The following is a 14,449-nucleotide window of genomic DNA, read 5'->3' as shown; positions in this document are numbered from 1 at the left end:
GAAGTCTGGAACACATAGACATCACCAGACGCCGGGTTTCATCCCTGGTGATGCTCTGCCAGGCCTCTACTGCAGCAGTCTTCAGTTCCTGCTTGTTCTTGGGGCATTTTCCCTTCAGTTTTGTCTTCAGCAAGTGAAATACATGCTCAATCGGATTCAGGTCAGGTGATTGACTTGGCCATTGCAAAACAGTCCACTTCTTTCCCTTCAAAAACTCTTTGGTTGCTTTTGCAGTATGCTTTGGGTCGTTGTCCATCTGCACTGTGAAGCGCCGTCCAATGAGTTTTGAAGCATTTGTCTGAATATGAGCAGATAATATTGCCCGAAACACTTCAGAATTCATTGTGCTGCTTTTGTCAGCAGTCACATCATCAATAAATACAAGAGAACCAGTTCCACTGGCAGACATACATGCCCACGCCATGACACTTCCACCACAATGCTTCACTGATGAGGTGGTATGCTTAGGATCATGAGCAGTTCCTTTCCTTCTCCATACTCTTCTCTTCCCATCACTCTGGTACAAGTTGATGTTGGTCTTATCTGTCCATAGGATGTTGTTCCAGAACTGCGATGGCTTTTTCAGATGTCGTTTGGCAAACTCTAATCTGGCCTGCCTGTTTTTGGGGCTCACCAAAGGTTTACATCTTGTGGTGAACCCTCTGTATTCACACTGGTGGAGTCTTAACTTGATTGTTGACTCTGACGCACATACACCTGCCTCCTAGAGAGTGTTCTTGATCTGGCCAACTGTTGTGAAGGGTGTTTTCTTCACCAGGGAAAGGATTCTTTGGTCATCCACCACAGTTGTGTTCTGTGGTCTTCCTAGTTTTTTGGTGTTGCTGAGCTCACCAGTGCGTTCCTTCTTTTTGGGAATGTTCTAAACAGTTGTTTTGGCCACGCCTGATGTTTTTGCAATCTCTCTGATGGGTTTGTTTTGTTTTTTCAGCCTAATGATGGCTTGCTTCACTGGTAGTGACAGCTCTTTGGATCTCATCCTGGCAGTTGACAGCAACAGGTTCAAAAAGCAAACAGCACACTTGAAATGAACTCTGGACCTTTTATTTGTTCATTGTAATTGGGGTAATGAGGGAATAACACACACCTGGCCATGGAACAGCTGAGAAGCCAATTGTCCCATTACTTTTGGTCCCTTAAGAAGTGGGAGGCACATATACAAACTGTCATAATTCCTATACTGTTCACCTGATTTGGATGTAAATACCCTCAAATAAAAGCTGGCAGTCTGCAGTTAAAGCACATCTTGTTCGTTTCATTTGGAATCCATTGTTGTTGTGTATAGAGCCAAAAATGTTAGAATTGTGTCGATGTCCCAATATTTATGGACCTGACTGTATACTCCATAGATCATCACAGTTGCAGCACAGTTGAAATCTGTAATAAGCAGCCACCAGTCACTATCACAGTTGGAACTATGTAGTTCTCAGGCAGTTGGCATTTAGCACTGGCTAATTTCTGGTTAATGCTTCAAAGTGTGGTAAGACAGAAGTTACTGAAAACCGTGGGAAAGAGACAAAAGACATCAAAGAGTGAGGGAGTAGGCCAGGGGTCGGCAATCCTGGGCACGTGTGCCACAGCTGGCACGCGAAGGGTTAACTGATGGCATGACCATAGCTGGACTGGCTATCGGGCATACCGGGCATTTGCCTGGTGGGCCGACGTGATTTTTCGTTTTTATGGGTCGATGATTTTTGTTTGTTTGTTTGTTGTTTTGTTTTTTGGAACGGTATAAACAATGAAAGGTGGTGGATTGGCCAGATGCTGGCCGATGTGTAAAAATAACTCAATTGTTTAGTCATGTCTGTGGCGGAGCTTTCACAGAGGCCAGCAGGTGGATGAGAGAAAGGGGAGGCAGGAGGAGGAGAGACCCGAGGCGGCTGCTGGTCCGAGTGTCAGGTGAACTGAACTTCAGGTAAGAAGTTATGACCTGCAGTCTATCTGGGTCAGATATAAACCAAGTTTAGGTGTAGTTTATTTTCGTTGTGCTCACATTTTACAGTCAGTTACAATAGCTCGTACTGGGTACTAGCTAGCATGACAAGGTTTATATACTGCTGGGTGGGTGCTATGATGTTACTGATAGTGAACTTTGTTGTATTCATAAGGTTAGTTAGTAGAGTTGCCAACCGTCCCGTAAAAACCGGAATCGTCTCGTATTCAGAGAAAATATTACGCGTTCCGTATTGAGCTGAAAAGGAACACAGTTTGTCCCGTACTTCAGCTAGAATGGAAAAAGACACAAAGCTGGAGTTATTCTGTGTCTTTACGCTGCAGCTGTTTCTTCTTCTCTCATCCTCTCCCCCTCTCTCTCCTGTTGCTACTTCAATCATGAAACTGATCAATGATCAGCTGATTGGCTTTTCTCTCTTGTTTGTTTATCTCTCACTTTGCGCCAGAAAGAGGAAACCAGCGGATAAACAACAGCAGCACGTTTAAGCTTGATCAGCTGTTGTTAGAATTTATTTAATATTAATTTCTAGTATCAGCTGATGTTTGCTGGAGCCACAGCTGTAAAGCTGCTGGTCATGATATCGGTTTGGATATGTGGTGAGAGGGAAACATGAAGATGAAACCAGGAGATGTCCTTACTGAATCATCAGAGCTGATCAGGTGATGGAGAAACAGGTTTACCTTTTAGGTGACATGAATGAGTTGAAGTTATGAACTGTTTCTGAGAGACAAATAACACCAGGATCCTTTTCTAAGTAGCTGACAGCTGGTAACTGTGCAGGGGTGGGTCTAGCAAAGTTTTGCCAGGGGGCCAGGTAGGGTATTAACAGGGAGAGGGGGGCACAAAGAAATACTTTTCTTTCTTATTCTCATTTAAAATGTCTAGCTTTTATTAAATAATTATCTGAATCTTACAACCAAAGTTTTTATCTGATGTAAAATGTATAGAAATCATACATATACCAACAAGACAGTGTACGTCACTGTCACAACAGTGTTTGTTATCATTGTTGTGAGGAGACCATAAATAGCATTTGCATTTTCTGATATACACTTGATTTGCTGTTATGGATAAAAAGTGTATTTTTTTTGTTTCAAAATAGCTGATAACTATTCGCTGACAGCTGCTAACATCTGCGAACAAATATAATTCTGTAAAGTTGTTTTATATAGTGTGCAACTGTTCATATAGAGCGTTATTAAATTTATTGCTAATGCAATCATATGGCACATTGACTTCTGAGGATATTTTAGACTGTGTTCATCATCAAAAAGGTTGCCGACCCCTGGAGTAGGCACTATGTGCCCAGAATAAACAGAGTCAACTAAAGAACAAAAGGGTTTTTCAGCCTTGGGTTTTGACGTTAGAATCTCATTGCAGGTTGGTTAGTCCATTTCCGAGGTTTAACTAGTCAGACGTACCAAAAATGGGTACAATAAACATTTAAAGTGATGATTTTATTTTTTAAAAGTGATGAATCTATTTAAGTCTTTGAAATATTTTAATTTTTTGTATTATGGCTTATTTGGCATATTATTTTTAATATATTTAAAATACAATGGATAGAGGATCATGGAGCAGGAACCAACACAGCTCCAATTACAGGGGACCTATTGAACATTAAAGTGTGAATGGAGTATATCAGAGTACATAAAAACTACGTCACTTATACTAGGTGTAATCAAAATGTTCTTTGAATGCCGCCCTTGATCTTCTCTTTTGTATCAAAATGGCAACATTTCAATCTGAATATAATTTCGAGGGAGAAGTACGAGTCTTGGGAATCAATCTGGCAATTAAGGTATGTTGGGTGATTCTGTGGCCAAACCTCAGGTTCTTTGTGCCAAATATTTTTCCCAAAATGCCAAAGGACATTACAATGTAGCTTTAAACTGGGGGAAGCACATTTGTGTTTGTACTCAAGGGCTGCAGTACGATTTTCACCCTTGGACACTGTGGACTAAAGTGCACTAAAAACTGCACATTGGTCTCCGGATCGCAGCTGTTCACCCAGCTCCCATTAACAGTGATGCTAAATAAAGTTGATTCTCTTTTTAGTTCCGTGTTAAAATTGAAAGTGTGTATATACACATTTAATCAGAAGGTCCAGGGAGTATAAACACAGAAGCTATAATGGGACACTTTGAGAGGAAGAGTGGTAAAATTAACTTTAAATTAGGTACGCCTTTTTTTCTGGGGTCTTGAAATGTTTTTTTTTTTTTTTTGAAGTTTTAAAAGTATTTACCATTGTATGACAATTCATAGAAGTCATCCTCACATACATACTTGCCTTTTTTTTTTTACTTGTTTTTAAACAAAATGTTGATTCACAAATATGTTGTGTCAATTTCAGTCTGGTATATTAAACTGGGAACACTTGACCGCAAATTCCAAGGCTTCTTTTTGTTGCCAGTCCATCCCCTGGTTGCTTTCTTCCTTATTGTCTCCCTGCTCCCTTTCGTTCATCTGTGTCACCCTTAGGGGTTGAGGCACAATCACCTCTGATAGCAGCGGGCCATCGCTCACTCTGTCCCTGAAGGCGACAGCCCACTTACTGCCAGCTTGTGCTCAAATGGAGGACATTTCATCACCCTACTGAAAACACAATTAAAAACACGTGCACGTCCGGTCGGCCCTCGAGAGCCACCCCTTGTCATAAGTTTAGTTACACTGAGTCTGCCTCACCCTCTCAGATATTTACTTTCCCTGTGACTGAGTGTTTATCAGCTAGGTTGACAAGTGTGCTTTTTTTAGTGCACATGAGGCGCTGGAAGAACAAGAGGAAGTGAACCAGTGCTCAGTGTTTAACGCTCTTCTTTCTGAGAGACATTTGTCGCCTTGTAGCTTCAACAGTTAGCTGATAAGTGACTCTCTAGGCTAGAATATTTTTCTTCTTCGCTGGAAGCCAAAATGGAGGACAGTGTGCAGGGGTTTGTGGTGAAGGGTGATTTCCTCAACGCACACACATACTGTACACACAAACACACACAGAGCAAGTGGGAACAGAGGCAGACTGACGGCTATTAGAGAGCAACGATGCTTGCTCTTATCTCCCTCCACGATAGAGATCTACAAAGAGCTTGAGAGAGATTATGAATTCATTACCTTGATACACAAGTGAGCACTGCAATAGACAGGAGTTTGAGAATGGAGATAGGAGCTTGGTGGGTGCAGGAAGAAGAGAAGGAATGGGAGTGCAATGAATTACATGCTGCTAGCGGAGAATAAATCTGTCTGCTTTCTTTGCATTTTTAGGACAATTTTTTGCCTTGTTGCATTTGTTGATTCTCTAAAATGTGTTCCTCCCATGTGTGATCAGGCTTTATTACAGGTCTAGCTATATTTCTTTCCATTTGTGCATGTACATTGTCCAGATTTTACCCAGCTAACAACATTTTACCCCCAGATTTTATCCATCCATCCATTTTTTTCTGCACAGAACTAAAGAAAAACAACTAAAGAAAAACAACTAAAGAAATATCTGGATGAGGTTCCCCAGAGCTCAGTATTGACATTAGGCTCCTTTCTGAAATTGATTGGTTTTGTTGTCATATGTGATGTTGAGTGTTTTCAGTTGCACTTCTGATGATTGCAGTTCACGGCTCAGATGTAGTTTTTGCACAGTCAGCTTGTCATTCTATGCATCGTGTCAAGTCTCTTGTGTTAAGTATCTAACTTTATAGTCTTGGGAGAAAGGACATCTGAAAAAACAACTTAAATAACAGTCTTTTTTGCTAACGTAACACATTTCAGTCAGTGTAACTATACAGAAATGTTTTTCTGTGACCAGCCACACTGACCTATTCTTGCCTCTTTCCTTCCTTCAACTCTTGTGAAATTCTTTCAGATGGCTCACTTTCAATATGGCTTCCTCACTGAGTGTGTTTTCCCTCAAGCTCTGTTGAACTCGGCTGACGTTTGGATGCAGGTGACACAGTGCAGTTAAATAAACCAAAGAAATTCAGAGAGAGTGAAAGAAACAGGTACAAAGACATAAAAAGAGAAGTAAGTACGTAAGTTTTTTTTCCCTCTTTGTCTTATGAATCTGGTAAAACTGACAAATGCTTTACGCGATGCCTGCTCGAACTGTAAATTTCAAGTTCCCTGCTAGACTGAGCAGACAGTTAACTGTGAATTTAGTTGAGCTGTGAATTAAGGTTGTGGCCAGACTAAATACAGTACACAACCATGGATGAGACTCCCCGGATCCAATGTCAAAGTCCGTCTGAAGAGATACTTGCAGATGTTATTCACCTCTACTCATCTTGTCCCATGATAGCATTATAGAAGCCAATAAGCTGATATATGCCACTTCAACAGTAATCCTAGAGACACTTGGGTATAAGATCAAGATTATATGCAGAGAGAATCCCCCATGGAGGAGAAACCTGAAAACCAAAATCAAGTCCAGAAGAGCATTAGTCGATTAACAGAGGTGCAGAAGGGCCTGGATGGATAAAAAGGACATCAAAAGTCCACCACTGAGTCTCTAAAAACACCCTTCACTGCTAGGCTGAAGAAAAGTAAAACCCAAGAGAACAGAAGGCTTGTTCTCCAAGGACCTATACAAGATGTACTCCCAGCTGCAAATGCATAATGGCACAAGGACAGACCTACTCAGAGCTGATCAAAGCAATGAGAGCATAGAGAGGTGGACAGCACTAGGAACTGACATGATCTACACCTACTGGATGTAGAGCACTCCACGAGTTCCTGATAGCAGAAATGACTCCCCCCAAATTGTCTAACAAAATCCAATAGCACAATCTTGGTCAGAAAGGATCCTAAGGGTACAATACCTTCAAAATACCGACCAACATCATAGAGCCCAAGTTGAGTAGTCACATAGGTCAACATGTGAGGTCAACACATGACAAAAACTCAGAAGAGCATTAAAAATATACCATATGGTGATTACAACAGCTAGTGTTTGACAGTGTTGGGAAGGTTACTTTTAAAATGTATTCCACTACAGATTACAGAATATATGCCCAAAAATGTATTTTATAACGTATTCCGTTACGTTACTCAATGAGAGTAACATATTCTGAATACTTTGGATTACTTAATATATTATCATGCTTTTTACAACTACATGAATGTACTATGTGTGTGATTTATTACTATTACTGAAGGTTACTCGCCATACCAATAGCAACTAGATTTTTAAATCTTAATATAAATGAGTAACAGTAGGTGGACATTAGGTAAGGCTGCACTTTTTGCAGTGATCTCGTATAGAAAACGATTATACCGGGCGTATATAAAACAGGTCCGCGGCTCCGAACCATAGTAAAGGGACCTCTGGCTAATATGTCGGGTTCGTGTCGGGCTCGTAGCCGAAAACTAGCTTTACTTTGTTGTCTGGGTCAACTTTGCTAGCGACAGACAGAGAGAGGCGTTGAAAGGCTGCTCCAACGGAACTTATTGTATCGGAGGAAACGCGAACACGGTGTACAGTCGAGTCTTAATAGCTTACTTACAACTGGGCTCGTCAGGCACTCTTTTTGGCTGCAGTGGTTATTATTATATTTACACGCTTTCATCTCCCGTTTCTGCACGGTGATAGCTCGTACTTTTCCACTCTCCTTTTTCTCCCTCCCTCGCTCACAGACACATAACGGGTATGGCAGTCCATTCTCCCTGCAGCACAGACTACACTGCCCATGAGGCTACATTCTTTAGGGCGATGCCTGTAACACTCTGCCTATTGCCTTCATATTAAATCATTTTTAAAAATATTTCTTCACGTCATTATGAGACGCGAGATTGAGACACAGGCATTAGAGCCTCTTAATGCGTGTTTTGTTTGGGTTTCCACTGGCGTGGAATTACCAAAAATAGAGAGATCATAGTTGAACATATGAAACAGGAAAAGACTGCAGTGTAATCCATTTACTTCAACAAAGTAACTGTATTCTGAATACCACCTTTTTAAACGGTAACTGTAACGGAATACAGTTGCTCATATTTTGTATTTTAAATATATAACGGCGGTACATGTATTCCGTTACTCCCCAACACTGGTGGTTGATTGAACAGTGCACCAAGATGCTTTGAGTTGGCAACCTAACCTGAGCATAGACTGACTATGACTATGATCAAGGTTGGTTTCCCTAATCTAAGAATCTTGTGAGGAGCTGAAAAGCTCATGACTGACAAGCTGACACATAGATTCTGCAGTGCCGGGATCTGCTCAAGGTTAATGGTGCATTGATGAGCTTCATCAGGAGCTCAGCGTTGCTTTAGAAATGACCTATACTCACTGCAAATAAGTATACAGACACAGATCTAGATCCAGGAGAAAAGTGACCATCAGCCATCTCCAATACATGGATGACATCAAGCTATGTGCCTGGAGTGAGCAAACATTGACTCACTGATCCACCTCACCAGGATACATAGAGAGGATACCGAGATGTAATTCAGACTGGATAAGTGGGAATGCATATTTATGTGCTAAACAGTAAGAATATTGCAAGACACATATGCTTACAAGCCATCAGATAGGGATCTGAAATAGCTATAATAATTATAGCTGGACATATGATGAGATATAGTCCACTGATGTCAAGGCATGAAACCTCCTCACAGTGCACAGAGTGTCCCACTTAAGTTCTGGCACCCTGAGACTCTACAAGCAATGAAAAGAGGGATGCAAAGGATAAGTGTGTGTTAAAACCACAATCAAAGATGAAGCAAGAAGCATAGGTGAACTTATGAGAAAAATGCCAGATCCCTGGATGAAGTATTATAAGAATTACATAGCCAGCTGAAGACAGATGATAATGGTAATGACTAGGGAACAGAAAATATCATGGAAGATATTGGTTCTATCTGCCAATGTTAGCAGATGGGGGAAGAGGGTGGCATCAAGAAAATCTACCAGTGGTTAAGAACAGCTTGTGTGAAGGACAACATAGAGGCTCTGACCATGGCAGCACAAGAACCAATGTACTGCAGTCTATTGCAGCCCACCTGATCCAAGTTGCTGGCTTTGCAGAGGTGCTTCTGACACGGACCAGCAGGCAATGGCATGATGTAAGAGTCAAGCTTGGATTTTAAAAGTAAGAGGCAGTGGTGGTTGACAAGAAAAAGATATAAGTTGTCCCAATTCTAGTAGATATTGTCATTAGAAAGAATGAGCATGAGGAGCACCACTGAGCAGTCGCCTGCATGGGATCTCTCCTGCTTCCTACTGCAGATCAAAGAAATGCATGTTAAGGTAACTGGCTGTAGGGGTCAATATGAGCGTGAATGGTTGTCTAATTCTGTGTGTTGACTCTGTAATGGACTAGTGACCTGTCCAATGTACTCCACCCTTTGCCTTATGATAGGTGGGATAATCTCCTGTCCCTGCTCCCCACCCTGAACTGAATATGTGGTTGAGGAAGCGGATGGACATATGTCACTAGCTTACAATAAACAAATAACAGTCATCTGTCTTATGTCTGTGGCATGTTTAGTGTTTTTGTGCTGGCATACATAAGTACCTTTAATAATATAGCCCATATACATCTCGAAACACATCTTTGATTGTTTAAAGGAAGGCCTTGCAGAGAGAACCCGATCTATAATTTATGTTGTATGTAGGGTATATTTCATTTGTATCTATACTGAATGATATTTTTGTGTGCTGTGTTTGCATGTGCTGTGTTTGCATGTGCCTTTCAATATGCGCCACTGTACAGAGGGTACTGTATTTGACTGCCTTTAATGCTTTCAGGTCACAGTGCATGTGGATATATATGTGTACCTTTCAGGGAGTGTTTGTGTATAAGTGCGTGTGTATTTCTAAACCGCAGAGAGGCGGGTAAAGCCATAGAGGCCAGTAGTGATGAGTGATGCCAGAGGTGGTTTTCTACCAACCTGTCCGCTGGCTTGCTGGCTCTCTAATGGCCTTCTCAGCGGGCTGACTGACCGACTTGGTGGCTCTCAGTGGCTGTGTCTTCCTTATTTGGTAGTGGAAGGTGGGGGATGGCAGTGGCAGGGTAGTGGATGGGAGAGCAGTGGTACTCTGTTTACAGGCAGGGGCAGAAGGTCAGAGTGCCAGAGTGCTATGGAGCAAACGCAAATAACTTTAAGACAGTAAGTGAGCAGACAAGTCATTGCTTCACGGTAGCGACTGGATGAATCAGAGCAGAGTGTGTGCGCACGCATGCATGTGTCAGAGTATTTGAGAGGGAGAGGGTGGATAAGAGTAAATACTTTAGTGAGGGAGGCCTGAGAAAAAAAGGTTTTACTACAGGTAATTTCCACTCACATGGACACACTGTTCTCTCTTTCCCCTCTCTTGCTCTCAGGCCCAGACAATTGAGAGGAGTCAGTAGAAAGGAAATTAAAGGCAACCATCCTTATAGTTTTACTCTTGTCCGCTTGACTGCTTGCATGCCTGCCTGCTTGCTTGCCTGCATTCCCTGGGCAATGTTTATGCTGTGCCCTGCCTAGGACAGAATAGATTCGCCCACACAGCACTGTGCTCTCAACCAGAACCTAAGTAGGTCTGGCAAGTCCGAGCCATAGTCCCATTCACTTGCACTCCTCTGGATTAGGCTCTATATCCTGGGGCAACAGTGCGATGACTGCATTAATAGACCTAGATAGCATCTCTCCATCCCCACCCTAAATTATATATCCATTTTCTTTGTTTCATATCAGCAGGTTGTTTGTTCTCTTTCATCAGCTTCGTTTAAGTTTTGTTACACAGTTTGGCAAATCACGAGAGACACTTAAGTTTTGAGTGAGTGTAGATTCAAAGCCACGGGGGACGTATGAAATGCTGCATAATTATGAAGCCAAACTCAGCATAACAGGTGGCCAGAACTTGTGACAGAGCTGATGATTGAGCGATGAAAGAAATTAAGCTTAACGAGTTTCAGAGAGGACCTTTATTAAAATGCACCACACTGCATAGTTTCACATCATCACTCTGAGGGGAGAATATATAGTAAAACATCCTTCATTTCCAAATACCATGAAATTACACGTGCTAGCATAATCAGATTCATTGCCTAAAAAACTTGAGGTCAATTTACATTTCTTTAAATGCCGCAACAAATAACTGGAGCGTACATAATTGAATAATGCTAATTCATCACTGCATTTTTTGGTCCACTCTTTATGATGTATATTAGGGTTGTTGCTAGTACAGTAAGTGTGTAGTAAAGGCACTGCTGTGAAGAGGATGGTGGCAGAAGGGCACATTATCCAGCCTGTCAGACTACCAGTGCCACGCTACGGATAACACTGCTCTGAGAGAACACAGTGCCTCTTGACGCCAGCTGTAAAGATTAGCAGAGCTTTGTTTAATTGTGCCGCTAACATCCTAGGAGCCACTTAAGAGCTACTGCTCTCTTTTCCTTCGAAACTGTCTTTAAAGCTCAGCCAACAGTTGCTGCTGTCTGCTCATTCAGGTGCAAAGGCCTTATGGATTTGTCCAATTCAGGTACACTTAGAGGAGCTCACATCTCCCTCCTGCTGAGGAAGGCAACTGAATCGGCAACGCAGCCAAGCCATTACCGAAACACTTAAAACAGTGAACTGAAATAGATGTCAAAAATTAAACGAAAGACGCCGCATCCAATTTGGGCAAATAGCTGCTGTTGATCATGCAGTTTTAGCCAAAGTGGCCCCACTGGTGGCCCACAGTGCCCATGTTTGTTCAAATTAAATCAAACTGAAGTGTTTTGCAGCTGTGAAAACAAATAGCTATTTTGTCCAATTAGATGCTTACTAGGCAAAATAAAAGTTCTACTAATGGCTTTTGATTTTTAAGGCCATTTTCCCTGGAGGCTTAAAAATGAGATTTGGTTTATGAAAGACTTGAAGCACGTCAATCACTGCATTGTCCTGGTTTCTCACAGCAGTCATAAACCTTTCACAATTACTTTGTAAACATGTATCCAGGCCCATCGTGTGCTTATTGAAGTGTGAAACACATTATATATAGCACTAACAAGACAAAAGACTAAAAGGACTGCAATCAGTAGTAATAATAGTCTAATTTTAGTTAATAAAATCTAAAACCATTTTAGTTTCATAACTGAATTTTCACTTTTGGGATTTCTCTGCAATTTAAGGTGTTATTTTTAGTTATGACAAGGGTAATAGGAAAAGTGCAGTGTCCTTGTACTCAGCAGTGTCATAACTGAAAAGCTCACACCAGTAAATGAATTGTCAAATCATTTCCAAACTGTGAACAGAGCTGCTCTCCTCTGAACATCCTGTTCCCCCAAATTTATATTAGCATGGCTACCTGTCACTGCAGCTGTCCGTGGAAGAGGAGCAACTCATTCAGAAGATGATTTATGTACTCATTCAAAAAAAAAATCACATAAGAAATATTGTGTTATTTCTTTAGTGAACACTTTCCAAACATTAATACTGGAATAGACTCAGTCCTTCTGGTACCAACCAGTTCATGGGAGCAAAACAAAACACTTCAGACTGAAAGTAATGATAAGATTAGACCTATTTTATTGGACAATGTAACAGTTGCTGATTTCTTTTCATATTTAGCTGCTGCTTGTTTTTTCCTAGCTTTGTTTCATTGATGCTCCCAATCTTTTAAATCGATTTTAAGTAATCGATAATAATAACGCCAACACAGAAGGGTATGAATGTCAGCAATTTGATTGGACTTAGTTTTTGACTAATGCCTTCATTTAGCCACATAGATGCATGGTTGATGCAGGAAGCTGAAACATGAGGAAGAGCATTAGCAACTCCTGTTACAGGCTGAGGATTTCTCTTTAACGCTGGGTTATACTGAAAAGAAAAATCCACAACAACAAAATCCCCAGACGGTAAGTGTTATGGAGATGAGAGAAAAGTCTAAAGAAGTTGTAAATTATGCTGTGGTGCTGGTTCAGCTGAGAGTGGAGCTTGAGTCCTGTGTTAAGACAAATGAACTCATTTGCTTATTATATTTTGATTTAAGTTTCTCAGCTAAAATATCATGAAAATTCTAGGCGATGATAAATGTGTTTATTTCACTGATAGGTGTTGAATGATCTGGACAAGAAACGCCATGACAACCATGATGTCATGTGGCACACAGATCAATGCAATTTTCTACTAACTACTAATTCACAGAGGACATGTTTTAAAATACAGTTTTTTGTTATGCTGATGTGTAAATGGCACAGTCAGTGGATCTAACGTCGATACACACTCTTGTCGCGCTCTCAGTTTTCAGCTTGTTGAGCCCACAGTGGGGGGTCCAGATGTGCCATCTTGCCTCTCAAACCTTTTCTGCAGTTGAACGAAACAGGGCAGCGAGACTTCACTCTCATCGTGGTTTAGTATACCAAATACAGCTGTTAATGAGGCTGGTGGCCTCCGGCAGCAAGGTGACAAGAAGCAGGGGTCCCTGTGCATATGACGAGGGTTATGTCTGGGCTTGCATGTGCTCTGACACCCATTTGTTCATATTCATTCACAGTTTCTGCATGTCTTCTGCTCTGCCAGCAGCACTAATAATCAGGTGATGATATGGAAATAAGAATGTGGTGTGCAGCGTATGTAATGTCTGTGGAGTCACCTACATTTGATCTATCAACTTGAAATTAAACTATTCCCTGACTGGAGCAATAGAGATGAGGGAGTTTCATAACTAAGCTGGGGGACTTTTTAAATTTTTTCCTACTGCTGCAATATTTGAATGGATAATATGAACATCTTGAGACATAGGGTGGTGGATCGTGTACAGTTAGAATTCAATAAATGGTGATATTACACCCCAAGAGCAGTATGTAAAAACAGCCTAATGTTCAGTCTTTTAAAATATACTGTAACCGTTTGTAAGAAAGTCCTCTGACTTTGTTAATATCGGGGAAAAAACGGTCTGAGGCCTGCAGCTGAGATGTGGAAAGACCGACTTATTAATGACTCTAACTACCACTTTGCTTAGTGTGCTGTTGTTGTTTTTTTTCTCAGCCACTCTGTGTATTTGCTAAATCTGCTATCACAATATTCCTAATTTCCTTCAAAGACATCTTGTAACAAGAATACAGAAAATTATGCAATTAGAATTAAATGCAGGCGTTACCTTTAATTAAAGGGGATGAAATCTATAATCGCGAGGAAACTCTGTACAGTAGAAACATAAGTTTCACTGAAAAATGCATGCAGAAACCATTTCAGATGAATTCTGCAGCAAAGTGGAGCAGTGAATGAGCCTGTAAATAAACCCCATTCAGGAGGGTACATTACATGTCTAAACTGATGCGTGATAGCTTCCAGATCTGAAAGTCACCAGCGCCGTTCGCTGAATGAAAAGAACTGCAGAAGTACAGAAGGAGCTCCTCAGTGCCAGTCTGCAGTGACAGGTAGATGATATCTCTCTCAGCCTTAGCACGGCTGTCAGCATGGATGGATGAGCTTAGCGCAGGGTGCACCCAAAGCGTGAAGGAAGATGACAGTTTATTGTGTCATTAGGATGTGGAAACAAAAACACTGGAGTTGGAGTATGAACCA

General features: G+C 41.3%; 1 protein-coding gene across 16 annotated transcripts in view; it reads right to left on the bottom strand.

Moving 5' to 3' along the window:
• The window catches only part of ptprsa (protein tyrosine phosphatase receptor type Sa), a 233,836-nt gene that overhangs the window by 178,840 nt on the left and 40,547 nt on the right, over positions 1-14,449 (bottom strand). The gene's annotated exons all lie outside the window — the stretch shown is intronic.

This window comes from Pelmatolapia mariae, linkage group LG15, assembly GCF_036321145.2.
Source record: "Pelmatolapia mariae isolate MD_Pm_ZW linkage group LG15, Pm_UMD_F_2, whole genome shotgun sequence".
Classification (NCBI taxonomy): domain Eukaryota; kingdom Metazoa; phylum Chordata; class Actinopteri; order Cichliformes; family Cichlidae; genus Pelmatolapia; species Pelmatolapia mariae.
The sequence above is the reverse complement of the archived record's forward strand: the minus strand, read 5'-3'. Positions and strand labels throughout refer to the sequence as shown.